We start from the raw sequence: 12108 nt of genomic DNA, 5'->3' as shown, positions 1-12108 counted from the left end.
AGGACAGCCAGAGAGCACGCCATCTTGCCCATCAGGTTACCGGGAACCCTCTCTCCCTAGGATTTATGTCTCACAGGATCACTCTGAGCCTACTCCAAAGTGTCCCTCCTTACGTACTTCCTACAGGTCTCCTGGTCACCAGCCTCACAGGTCTGCTCTTTCTAAGAAGCTCCCCACCCAGCCATGATTGGCAACTACCTGTATATTGGTGCAGCTCCAGGCTTCTAATTCTCCCTTGGCCAAGGGTGTACTGCCCGAGTTCTGACTCCTGGAGGATTCTTCTTCACCACTGTCCCTCTGGGCCACTTCTGAGTTGGACTGGAAGGCTGGAGATATACACTTTTGCTTGGCACCAGCAGGGCTAACCCCTGTCATTTCTCTTGACACTCCCTAGAACACTCTATCTTTTGGGCCTCCGTGTTTTTGGCTCAGCCCAGAATGCCTTTGCCTTGCTGTCTGTCTGTGAATCCTCTCCCAACAGCCTTGGACCTTCTTTAATACTGTTCCTTGGCCCTTGGCAGGTATCTCTGCTATCACACTTTTTCAATGCTTTTATTATGTATCCTACTCAAGCATCAGCTGGGTTCTCTTGGCCGCCTCAGGATTCAGAGTACATCAGCTTGAACCCCCATTCAGTTTCCCCCTCAGAATCCAAAGCCCGCCTCAAAATGTCTGCACATTCTCAGGTAGCTTACGTTCTCCCCTGCTGGTTTCCAAATCCAGATTTTGCACCTGTTTTCTCTGACTTTTGCCATATTAACCTGGTTGTGAAATTTAGCTCTGTTGACAATGTGTAGCTTGCCATTGTATTTCATTTTTAAAGATTTATTTATTTATTTGAGAGAGAAAGAGAGAGCAAGCACGAGCAAGGGGAGGGGTGAAGGGAGAGGGAGAGAGAGAATCTTAAGCAGGATCTATGCCCAGCACAGAGCCTGGAATGGGCTTCAATCTCGCGACCCTGAGATCACAACCTGAGCGGAAGTGAGTCGGATGCTCAACCGGCTGAACCACCCAGGTACCCCATCAATGTCTTTTATTATCTATACAGATGATAATCTCTTTTGCTCTATTAACATGTGTATTATATTAATAGGGAGCGTACTTACAGGAATCCTTGCATTCCTGAGAGAATCCCCACTTGGTCATGGAACATGAGTGCTTTTGGGCTCTGTTTGTTGGTTTTTTATTTAGATTTTTACATGGATATTCACAAGAGAAGGAGAGGATGGTCCATATTTTCTTCCCTATTTGTTGTTTTTTTTTTTCAGCTTCGTGAAAACACACGTAACTTCTCTTCCTTTTTGTTTGGGAAGAATCTATTTTCACCTTGGGTTATTTTTTTCGCCCCTTGCCAGCTAAGCTTTGAAATGTATTTCTTCTAAAAACTAACTTGGGAAAATGTTCTACTTCAACTACATGGCTCTGCCTATCTTTGATGGGTCAGGATAGTCTGGGTTAATCTCCAGTGCACAGAGCTGGAGGGAAAAGTAGCTTGAAAAGCCTAGAGAGGTAGCAGTGACCTTCAGGCAAAATTTTTCAAGGATTTGTTTTCATTTTAAGAACAAAAGTCAGACAAGGGTTTTCAATAGGGCAGTTGTACAATCAGATCTTACCTTTTGGAAAAAATTTTTTTTTATTAACATAATGTATTATTAGCCCCAGGGGTACAGGACTGTGAATCACCAGGTTTACACACTTCACAGCACTCACCATAGCACATACCCTCCCCAATGTCCATAACCCAACCACACTCTCCCTACCTCCCTTCCCCAGATCTTACCTTTTGAAGATCTCATGCTGACTTTCTCATCATGGGAAAATTACTCCTCTGAGGTTTAGTTTCCACATCTGTATATCACGGAAAAACAATACCTACGTTACAAGGTGTGCAAAAATCATTTTAGGCAAATGATATCTGTAAAACACTTATCCCAGTGTTTGAACATCACATTTACAAATAAAGCTGATTATTTTTTTGTTCATATTCACACAAGTCATTCTTTTTGTATTTAAACAGCAGTTTTGTACTACTTTTATATAAAAGACAGACCTATTTTTGTAAAGGCCTGTATATAAAATTTTGGGATCTTTTTACATTATTGATTTGTGGGAGAGCTATTGATTTCTGTATATTTATCTTGTATCCAGCCATCTTACTGAATTCTTTTATTTATTCCAGTATTTCTTCAGTTAATTCTCTTAATCATGCCATCTGCATATAGTTTATTTCCTTTGCAAGCTATTATTTGTGAATTACCTTCAACTTGTATTTGTTTGGAAGGTAATATTTATCCTTGGAATCCAAGCTAGAATCGCATATTACAAATAGGTTGTGTGATGGACATGCAACCCACAGTTTAAATTACCTCTACAGTTGAATAGGATGGTAATTGCAATGATTGCATAAGACCATTTGGAAATTAAAAGTTGGATATTTAACCTCCTAGGTGGAATAGAAAACAGGTTATTATGTGTATGATTGAGTTTAATAGGCTGTTTATATGACCTCCACATTGCCCATGTGAAATCATGCATTTATTCCATCTTGAACCAAGGAAAGGTCACAGAGGTTTAAATACATACCTCTTCCTCTCGCACCTTAGTGCTGATTTGGAATATAAAATAGGTCTTGATTTCTAGAATTGCAGATTATGTTTATCACTCAGCAAATATTATGCATATTTAAATGTAGATCAACATAGGGTGAGTACCTAGTATACAGTTCCTGACCTATAATAAGTGCTATAAGCAGAATGTTTATGTCCTGTTTTCCCATCAAAAGCCCATATGTTGAAATGCTAACCTTCAGAGTGACAGTATATGGAGGTGGGGCCTTTGGGATTAGGTCACGAGAGGGGTGCCCTCATAAATGGAATTAATGTCCTTATAAAAGAGACCCCAGAGAGCTTTCTTGCCTTTTCCCATCATGTAAGGACACAGCAAGAAGATGGCTGTATATGAATCAGGAGGTGGGGCCTTACTGAACGCCAAATCTGCCTGAGCCTCCGTAGTGGGCTCCCTAGTCTCCAGAACTCTGGAAAAATAAATGTTTGTTGCTTAAGTTACTCAGTTTATGGGATTTTGGTTACAACAGCCTGAACTCACAAGGACAATAGGCATACAATAAATACAGCTTCCCCTCCCCTCCTTTCTAAATGCAAATGTCCAAGACCTGTGGCCTAGCATTTTCATTCCCCAAACTAAAGTTCTTCCTGTGCTCATCTAGGCCTACACAGTCTACCTCCACCTCCTCTCTACCCTCTTCTATCATGTTTCCCTTCTTCTTCCTTCACTCTAGCCCCAGAGATCTTGATCTTCCCTACACCTTTGCATTTTGAATGGATGAATGTTACAGCTTCTGGCACATCATTGATGATGATGAACAATAAAACGATTGTGGCTTGAATTAGCAGAGTAAGACCCCAGCTGTGTTCTTTCCTGAGGAGGGGGTGGGGGGTTCCCTGGGCACTGAAGTCTTATATCTTAGGCATCGCTATAGACTGAACTGTGTCCCCTCCAAATTCATAGGTTGAGGTCTTAACCCCCACAATGTGATATTTCAATACAGGGCCTGTAAAGAGGGATGAAAGTTAAATGAGATCATAAGGGTCCATAGGGCCGGTGCCCTTATAAAAAGAAAAAGAGACAGCAGAGCGCTCTCTCCCCTGACCATGAGAGCAAGAAGGCAGTTTTCTATAAGACGGGAAGAGAGACCGCACAAAAACTGTGGGTGGGGAAGTAGCTTATCTGGTTACTGGGAATGGTGAAGATGTTCCTTTTTTTTTTTTTAAGATTTTATTTATTTATTTGACAGACAGAGATCACAAGTAGGCAGAGAGGCAGGCAGAGAGAGAGGAAGGGAAGCAGACTCCCTGCTGAGCAGAGAGCCCAATGTGGGGCTCGATCCCAGGACCCTGAGATCATGACCTGAGCTGAAGGCAGAGGCTTTAACCCACTGAGCCACCCAGGCGCCCCAAGATATTCCTTTTTGTGTATGCTCTCTACCTGCAGGGAAAGTGTGTTTTCCCTCTCCCCTTCCTCTTGTTATCTCTTCTATTTTTTGCTGAGAGAGAGAGTGCTGGGGGGAAGCAGGTTCTCCACCAAGCAGAGAGCCCGACGTGGGGCTAGATTCCAGGACCCCGGGATCATGACCCAAGCCGAAGGAAGAGGCTTTAACCCATTGAGCCACCCAGGTGCCCCTCTTATTCTATTTTTTTTTTTTAACTGTTCTGCTTAAGCAAAGGCAAGAAGAGACAGAAATGTTGGAAGTAAGCAAAGAGATCAGGTCCAACTACCATTAAGGAACCTGGTATTTTGATACATCTTAGCTCATAGTTTTTGTTGTTGTTGTTTTCTTTTTAGAGAGAGAGAGAGCATATACCTTCATGAGTGGGGGGAAGAGGGGCAGAGGGAGGGGGAGAGAGAGAATCTTCAGCAGGCTCCATGGTCAGCATGGAGAGCAACCTGGGGCTCGATCCCATGACCCTGAGATCATGACCTGGGCCCATATCAAGAGTCAGACACTTAACAGACTCAGCCACACAGGCGCCCTGCTCATAGTTTTTGATCAGGTCAATATTTTGAGTAGAGAAGAGCCCCTCCAAACCGGAACACCTCCATTTTTGGGCTTTCACTCTTGACACGACAATTTCATCTCTGCTTAACAATTAACTTCTGGGGTTCAGCATTGCAGGCATGATCTCGCCCCCACCATAAAGATGAGCTCATCTGTAAGGGTGAGGGAACTCAGCCTGCAGAGGGCAATGAGATGCACAGAGCTGATGTGGGCAGAGCCTCAGCTCAAGCCGGCTTTTTCTGCTTCAGTATGTGACACTGTCATTCTTTGGGCATGTATTTTACATTCCTTGTGCCGTCTCATCAATTCTGCTCATCCTGTAGTATCTGTTTGTGCATCCTGTTGTCATCCATCCCGCACCCCCTCACCTTAGCCCAAGAGAACAATGTCTCAGCAATCAGTCAATGCTAATATGCCAGCAATTTCCCAGAGCTTTGTTGCTGAGGAGCCTCTCTTGATTTATTATTCTAAGTGTGTTGCTCAGGCAACATTGATTAATGATCAATTTCTACATTACAAAATAATCATAGGGCCTGATAAACTGTTCAGGAAGCAGAAACAGCCTCTTGAGCAGGTATAAGTTATTCAGCCTCATACCAGATTGCCTGTGGCTGCTGCTTTACAGATTCCTAGTGGATGCTACACAGACTCCACATTGGAGTTTCTAGACTTCTTAAAGGGGTATTGGCCATCAGGTTGCAGTTTTCTGCTTTGTCGTCTATGAATGTACTTTACTTTAGAGTGGGGTGTTACCAAATGTAGTAGAATAGCCTTTGGCGCTCAGTTTTTTTTTTTTTTTCCAGTGGCAAGCAATGCCTAACCCACAGTAGGCTTATAAATATTGTGAATGATGAATGCATGAATGGGCCATTGGGTAGTATGGATATCTTTCTTGGCCCTGGCTGGTCACAGCTCCTTTCTGTGGGCTTCTCGGACATTCTTATGTAGTGTAAAGGATTCCAGGAGTCTCCTAGATTCTACGATGGTTGGGTAGCACCCATGCATTTTGAAACATTTCTGGAAGGAGGCAATAGAGCCCAGCTATTAGCGGTCTCTGAGGTCCAAGGGCTTGGGTTTGAATCTTGCCTCTCCTTTGCTAGCTCATTAACTTTAGGAAAGTTTTTACCCCATTGAACCTCAGATTCTTCATTGGTAAGACAGGGATTCTGTAGTTGATATCTGCTTCACGGGTGGGGCAAGATTAAAAGAATTAATGCATGTGGAGTGCTTAGCACAGTGCTTGGTACCTATTAAGTTCTCAGTGACTGTTAGCTATTAATTTCTGTTCCACTCCAGACTTCATGAAGACAACATTGAAATTAGCTGAGAAAGAACGAATCCACCGAGGGAATGAGAACTCGATAGTTTGCTGTAGATTTAGCTCAAGTCAAATATTTACAACAATCATGAAAGGAAGTTTGAGGGATTACCAAAACAATTAGTTTGATATGGCTTAAGGAATACCGTTCACTCTCGGCTTGGAGCTTGCTCTCCTTGTGTCCAATACGTTCTACTGATCCTGATTCTGTTCGTACTTCTGTCACTGTCCTTGGACTTCCTTACCGGTACCAGGATATAGTGCTAGGGGGTTCTTTGTTTCTGGACCTTTATTTTCAGTCTCGGATTCAGCAAAGTTCTTATTTTAATGACAAGGATTTTGTCTGCTGTATTCCCAGAGACCCGGCTTCCCTCCAATTCATTCTGCAAAGTACCTACTGTCTTTGCCAAAGAAAATCTCAAGGTTTTTGTTCCACTCACCTCTAAAGGTTGGTCTCATACCAGTCTTGGGACTTGCACTTTTGCAAAATTTTACTGGTAAGATGTTTAATTACTCTCCTAATTATAAAGTAAAATGCACAGATTTTAAGAGTAAATGAGTTTAGCAAACGTTTATGGCTATACCATCCAATCCCCTATCAAGATACGGAGCATTGTCAGCACTCCAGAAAGATCCCTGATACCCATTTCTGGTTATCCTCCCTCCCCTTCAAAGGCAACTGTCAATCTGCCTTCTACCTTTATAGATTAGTTTCGTATATTCTTTTTTTAAAAAAAGATTTTATTTATTTATTTGACAGAGAGATCACAAGTAGGCAGAGAGGCAGGCAGAGGGGGAGGGGAAGCAGGCTCCCTGCTGAGCAGAGAGCCCGATGTGGGGCTCGACCCCAGGACCCTGGGATCATGACCTGAACAGAAGGCAGAGGCCCAAACCACTGAGCCACCCAGGCACCCCTAGTTTCATATATTCTTGAACTTCTTTGGCTTGGTCTTATTTACGTCTGTCAGATTTATCTTTGTTGTTCCGTGGATTAGAAGTTCCTTCCTTTTTATTGCTCAGCCGTGTTCCATCGCATGAATATTCTGTGTTTATCCATTCTTGTATTGATGAACATTTGGATTGTTTCCAGTTTTTAACTCTATGAACAAAGCTGCAATTAACATTCTTTTACAAGACTTTTTGCGGACATATGGTTTCATTTACTTTTGTGGAAATAGGAGTGGAAATGCTGAATCATAAAGTAAGTGAATGCTTACAGGAATTGCCAAGCTGTTTTCCAGAGCGGCTACCCCATTTTTGTATATCCATGAGCCTCAGTTCCTTGGTGTCCTCACCAGGTCCTAGTGTGGTCAGTCCTTTTAACTTCAGCCACTCTAATGGATGATGACTAATGATGTTGACCATCCTTTCATGTGCCTTGCATTTATGGCTAATTAACATTCATTCAGTTGAAGGGACGAATAATTTCACAATTGGGTACTAAACTGAACATAATTTTCCCATGAATCCAGTTAATGGATGTCACCCCATTCCCTGTGTAATCCTGCTAAATGCCTTGTGATGGTTAATTTTATGTGTCAACTTGACTGGGCCATAGACTTCCCAGATATCTGGTCAAACATCATTCCGGGTATGTCTTTGAGGGTGTTTTTGGACGAGGTTAACATTTAAATCAGTAGACTGAGTAAAGTGTGTTGCCCTGTGGAATGTGGGTGGGCCTCATCTAATCAGTTGAAGGGCTGAATAGAAGAAAAACACTGATCCATCCCAGAGTAAGAGGGAACTCCTCCTGCCTGACTGCCTTGGAGCTAGCTGGGACATCAGCTGCTTCCTGGTTTCACAGTTGAATTGAAACATTGGCTCTTCTGGTGTCCTAAGCCTGCCAGCTTTCGGATTAGATCACATACCTTCAGGTCTCCTAGATCTCCAGAGTGCCACCTGTAGATCTTGGGACTTGTCAACCTCCCTAAGCACATGAGCCAATTGTTTCTAAGAACTAACTAACTAACTAACTAACTATCCATCCATACATCCATCCTATCTATCTATCTATTCATCATCTTCTCTTGGTTCTATGTCTCTGGAGAACCATGACTAATACACCCTTTCCCCTTGCACCGTTTTCTCCCAACGTGCCCCATTCCAACTCTGTTTCTGCATAAGCATTTATACCTAACCCTGTGTTGGCTTTGTTAAGTAGGCCGTAAATATAAACTCAGTGCTTTCATTTAACAGATTTGGGGCTGCACTTAAAACCTTTTGCAGAGAATGTGATCCAAAGTTATCTTTAAGGCATTCAACACAGCCACATTCAGAAATGGCGGCCTCCCATGAACACCGCAGGAGATGGAACCAACAGGTGGTGGGTCCCTGGATCTTAGGCTCTTGTTTTGTAACTGTTTTCCAACTAGAAGATATGAGGAGGCAACATAAAAATGAAATGTTTCGTGCCCTCCTAATAGCAGAATGACTAAAAGAATAACTAAAAGGATAATAAACCTCCACCCAGGGAGGGTTAAGGATGCTGCCAGATCAGCAGCTCTGAAAGAGAGGTTTGTCTCCTTGCTACAGGCTGGATGCAGACCTCTTCTTCATGATGGGAACTCGGGCATGACATTCCACGAAGCTGAACTCGCGTTAATCAAGAGCCTGTGTGCATATCCTGCCGAGACTCGACGGCCCGTTTCTCTCTTTCTCCCTCTCTTTTGAAACAACGTATTTATTTACTTGTTTGTCTACTCACCTATTCATTTATTTATCTACTGCATATAAGACTTATATATTATGTATTTACCTCCTAGGTCATTAATTAATTTAAAATGTATGGACAGAATGAGTAACTCCCCTATCTGGGGAGCACTTTAGTCCCCAGATAGGAATAAAATACATCCCTCCACTTTTCATCTTTAATTAACATTTCTATGTAATTAAACTTTATTAAATGTATTTAATCACATTTTCATTAAAATTTGTCTTCTTAAATTAACCACACCTTATACTTGTACGGACAGCAGGTCCAATGTCTTCCCTCTTGAGACCTGCAAGCCCTCCCCAGATTACACATGAGCCCCAGAGGGAGGCTACTCGGTTGGAACTTTGATTTCCAAATGCAGGTAAGGAGAGAATGAATTAGTGATTTGGGCACTAGCCCACCCAGGTAGGTGCACTGTTTGTTCACCGCTAGGGGTCCTGCTCGGCCTGCTGCGTGGGCTTCCACCCCACTACCCTGGAGACTTTCCTCAGCTCAGGGATCATTTCTAGGGCTGGGCTTACACCACTCCTTCCCCACCTACCTCCTGGGTGTGGTGTCAAGGCCCGGTTGTGGTTCAGAGGTCCCTTATGACGAGCATCTCCTCTGCAGCCTTGGTGTCCGCTTCTGCAAAATCAGAGTCTCAGTGCATTCTGGAGGATCTGGCAAGACCCATCAGCAGCAGCACCATCGTCATCATCATCTCAGGAGGGGGTCACTCTTCATCTCCTTCCCCACTCATGGTCCCCTTGACCATGCTCCCCCGAGCTTCTGGGTCAAGGGTGTCAGAAGGGACAGCACTTGCCGGGCTACAGGGATCTCATGACTCCTCCCTGCAGGGTGGTGGGTGCCTGTGAACCCCAAACCTGCCCCCCTAGGAGCTCAGGGGAGACACCAAGACAAACTTCTCTAAGGAGTTTCCTGTGCCTCTCTAGCCGACGTAACTGCTTACGATTATCTTACTGCATTATCTTGAGAACAGCTCACCAGGCGCTTTGCTATGGGAGTTGTGTTTGTTCATCATAAGAGATTAAAGAAACACAGATTCACAATGAAAGAAAGTAAAGTCGCTCATTTGTCCATCACTCCGCCTTCCAGAGCTGCTGGAGCTGCTCTGGGTCCCGGGTGTGCAGCAACGGCAAAAAGCCTTGTCCTCAAGCATCTTGCCTTCCAAGTGGGGCGGGGGTTGGTGGATATCAAACAGACAAATAACTAAACTATGTTACCTGTTCGATATTGAACAGTAGAGAGAAAACAGAAAGGCAGGAAGCGGGATATGATGGGTACCTCTATGTTCCGGGGAAGGTGACATCTTGGATGGGATGTCTCTCGAGTGAGAAGGCGAGGAGGGAAGAGTGAACCATGCAGAAGGAATGGCCAGTGCAAAACTCAGAGTCCACAGCATACCTGGCTTGCTCCAGGAACTCGAGCAGGCCCACCACTCTGTGAGGGAGGAGATGTGGACAGATACGGGGTGAGCGCATAAGCATCATGAAGCCACAAGCATGGAGAGCCCCCTTCCTTGCTGTTCACCAGTTTCCACAACAGGATTCCTAACGGCTGCTTCCTTACTGGCGGTCATTTATGTAACCCCCCAACCCACCACTGGACCTCTACAGTTTCTAGTTTTCCCGCATGATCACCTGCAAGCCCGTGCTGTGGTTTTTGCCTACAGAGTGTCAGGGTCCAAGGAAGGAGAGCACATGGTGGGAAATGGCGTCCCATTTCTGCAAATGGGACAAATTGTTGAGTCATTGCCCTTAAGTCCCATTTGTTTTGGGTTTGTGAAGGCATGACAATGCTGCTGCCCTCCAGGGCTGGGGATGGTGGCCTTTGGGTCCTGAGCAAAATTACTGGGATGATCTAATGCCTGCTAAATTTACAAGACAGAGGCAGGAAGCAAGGGTTGGGGGATGGGGGGAAGAGCTAGAAATGACAACCGAAGACCTGGAAATCTTTATAAAACTATCAATATCATTGCTGTTCTGATTTAAAAGTAAAGCATGCACATTAAAGAAAATTTGTAAAGCTCCCCAAAGAGTAAGTATTTAAGTTAAAGCCATATGATCCCATGTTGGAGGTAATGATGCAATGTTTTGTTGCTTTTCATCAGGTATGATCATACATGTATGTGGCTTTGGAGTTTGTTTCTTGTCACTTAATATTTTGTCAAGAGCACTGACTTACAATTGGAATATTAAAAACGACGATTTTTGCTCATCGTGTAATATTCCACCAGTTTTGTATCGAATGAGCCAGTTAATGAGCCAGCGTTGCAACGAATGCTGTGCGTTTTGGTTGTTTTTCAGTGTCCTCTTATCAATAATGGAGCCATGGAGCCCCTCATCAGGCATCTCTGATGTATCCCTGAATACTTGGACAAATTCCTGGGGGGGCGGCCACAGCTGGCACAGCAGATGAATTTTTCCTCTTCAAATGCCCAAAACCTTGCAAGGAAGTGGTTGATAACTTTACGCAACACTACTTATTTGTTCAACCGATCACGGCCAGGTGACCATCAGTTTGGATCAAGATAATTTTGACATTACCGTCCCCTTAGCAGCAGTTCCTCAGACTGTAATATAAAAACTTCGGACAGGTTAGATTCAGTTTTTTTAGGAAAATCCAACTTAGCGCTAAAAGAGATACAACTAGAATCGATGTAAGAAAGGAGAAGAGAGACTTAAAAGGGTTGTGCAGACCTTAATTGTATCGGGTCAAGAAAACATTTGTAAGGATGTATCAAATTTTTTTAGACATGCCAAAATTTGAATGGCGACTGAATTTGGGACTATTGGGATGTTACTCTTGACCTTTCAGGTACGATGTTAAAAGACGAGCCCTTATCTTTTAGAAGTATGTTTGGAAACACTGAAGATGAAATGATATGATGTCTGGGGTTTTCTTCCAAGTAATCTGGGGGGCAGCTGATGGGACAGAATGGGCTGTGGGTTGATGGTAGTTGGAGCTGGTGATGGGTCCTTATTCTTATTAGAGGTCAGCAAACTACAGCCCGAGGGCCAAATCTAGCCCACAGCTCACTTCTGTAAAATAAGTTTTATTGGAAAACTATAGGTATTTCCTCTGGCTAATTTTGGTTGAGCTGAGTGTGTTGCAACAGAGGCTATCTGGCTTGCAAAGCCCAAAATATGTCCCTAGCAGCCCCTTAACAGAAAGAGTTTGCCGACCCTTGATTTATAGTATTCTGCCTGTATCTGCTTATGTCTAAAGTCATTCATAATACAATGTTTAAAATACAAGTCATGTAAGAAAGATCCACATGATTCCTCCAACTACTACCACCCAACACAGTTTATCTACTAACACTGTCTTAAACACATTCAATCACGGCTGAATTGCACGGTCCCCATAATAAATTCCTGAAATATCTGTGAGATTATGATTCTATAAAAATTTACTGTTCGGTACAGAAAATACATGCATGGGAGAAGATTCTATAGGACACACTCTGGAAAGGAAATCCCCTTCCCATTCCTGTCTCTT

At 43.5% G+C, this 12108-nt stretch overlaps 1 long non-coding RNA gene across 1 annotated transcript; it reads right to left on the bottom strand.

Annotated features, from left to right (window-relative positions):
• Nucleotides 1–213: 213 nt before the first annotated feature.
• On the bottom strand, nucleotides 214–9367 carry LOC125090474 (uncharacterized). The gene is made up of 3 exons (XR_007124344.1): nucleotides 9149–9367; nucleotides 1781–1848; nucleotides 214–326 (listed from the first exon to the last, which is right to left on the bottom strand). It is a non-coding gene; the product is annotated as an uncharacterized LOC125090474 (long non-coding RNA).
• Nucleotides 9368–12108: the final 2741 nt, after the last annotated feature.

This window comes from Lutra lutra, chromosome 18 (assembly GCF_902655055.1).
Source record: "Lutra lutra chromosome 18, mLutLut1.2, whole genome shotgun sequence".
Classification (NCBI taxonomy): Eukaryota; Metazoa; Chordata; class Mammalia; order Carnivora; family Mustelidae; genus Lutra; species Lutra lutra.
The sequence above is the reverse complement of the archived record's forward strand: the minus strand, read 5'-3'. Positions and strand labels throughout refer to the sequence as shown.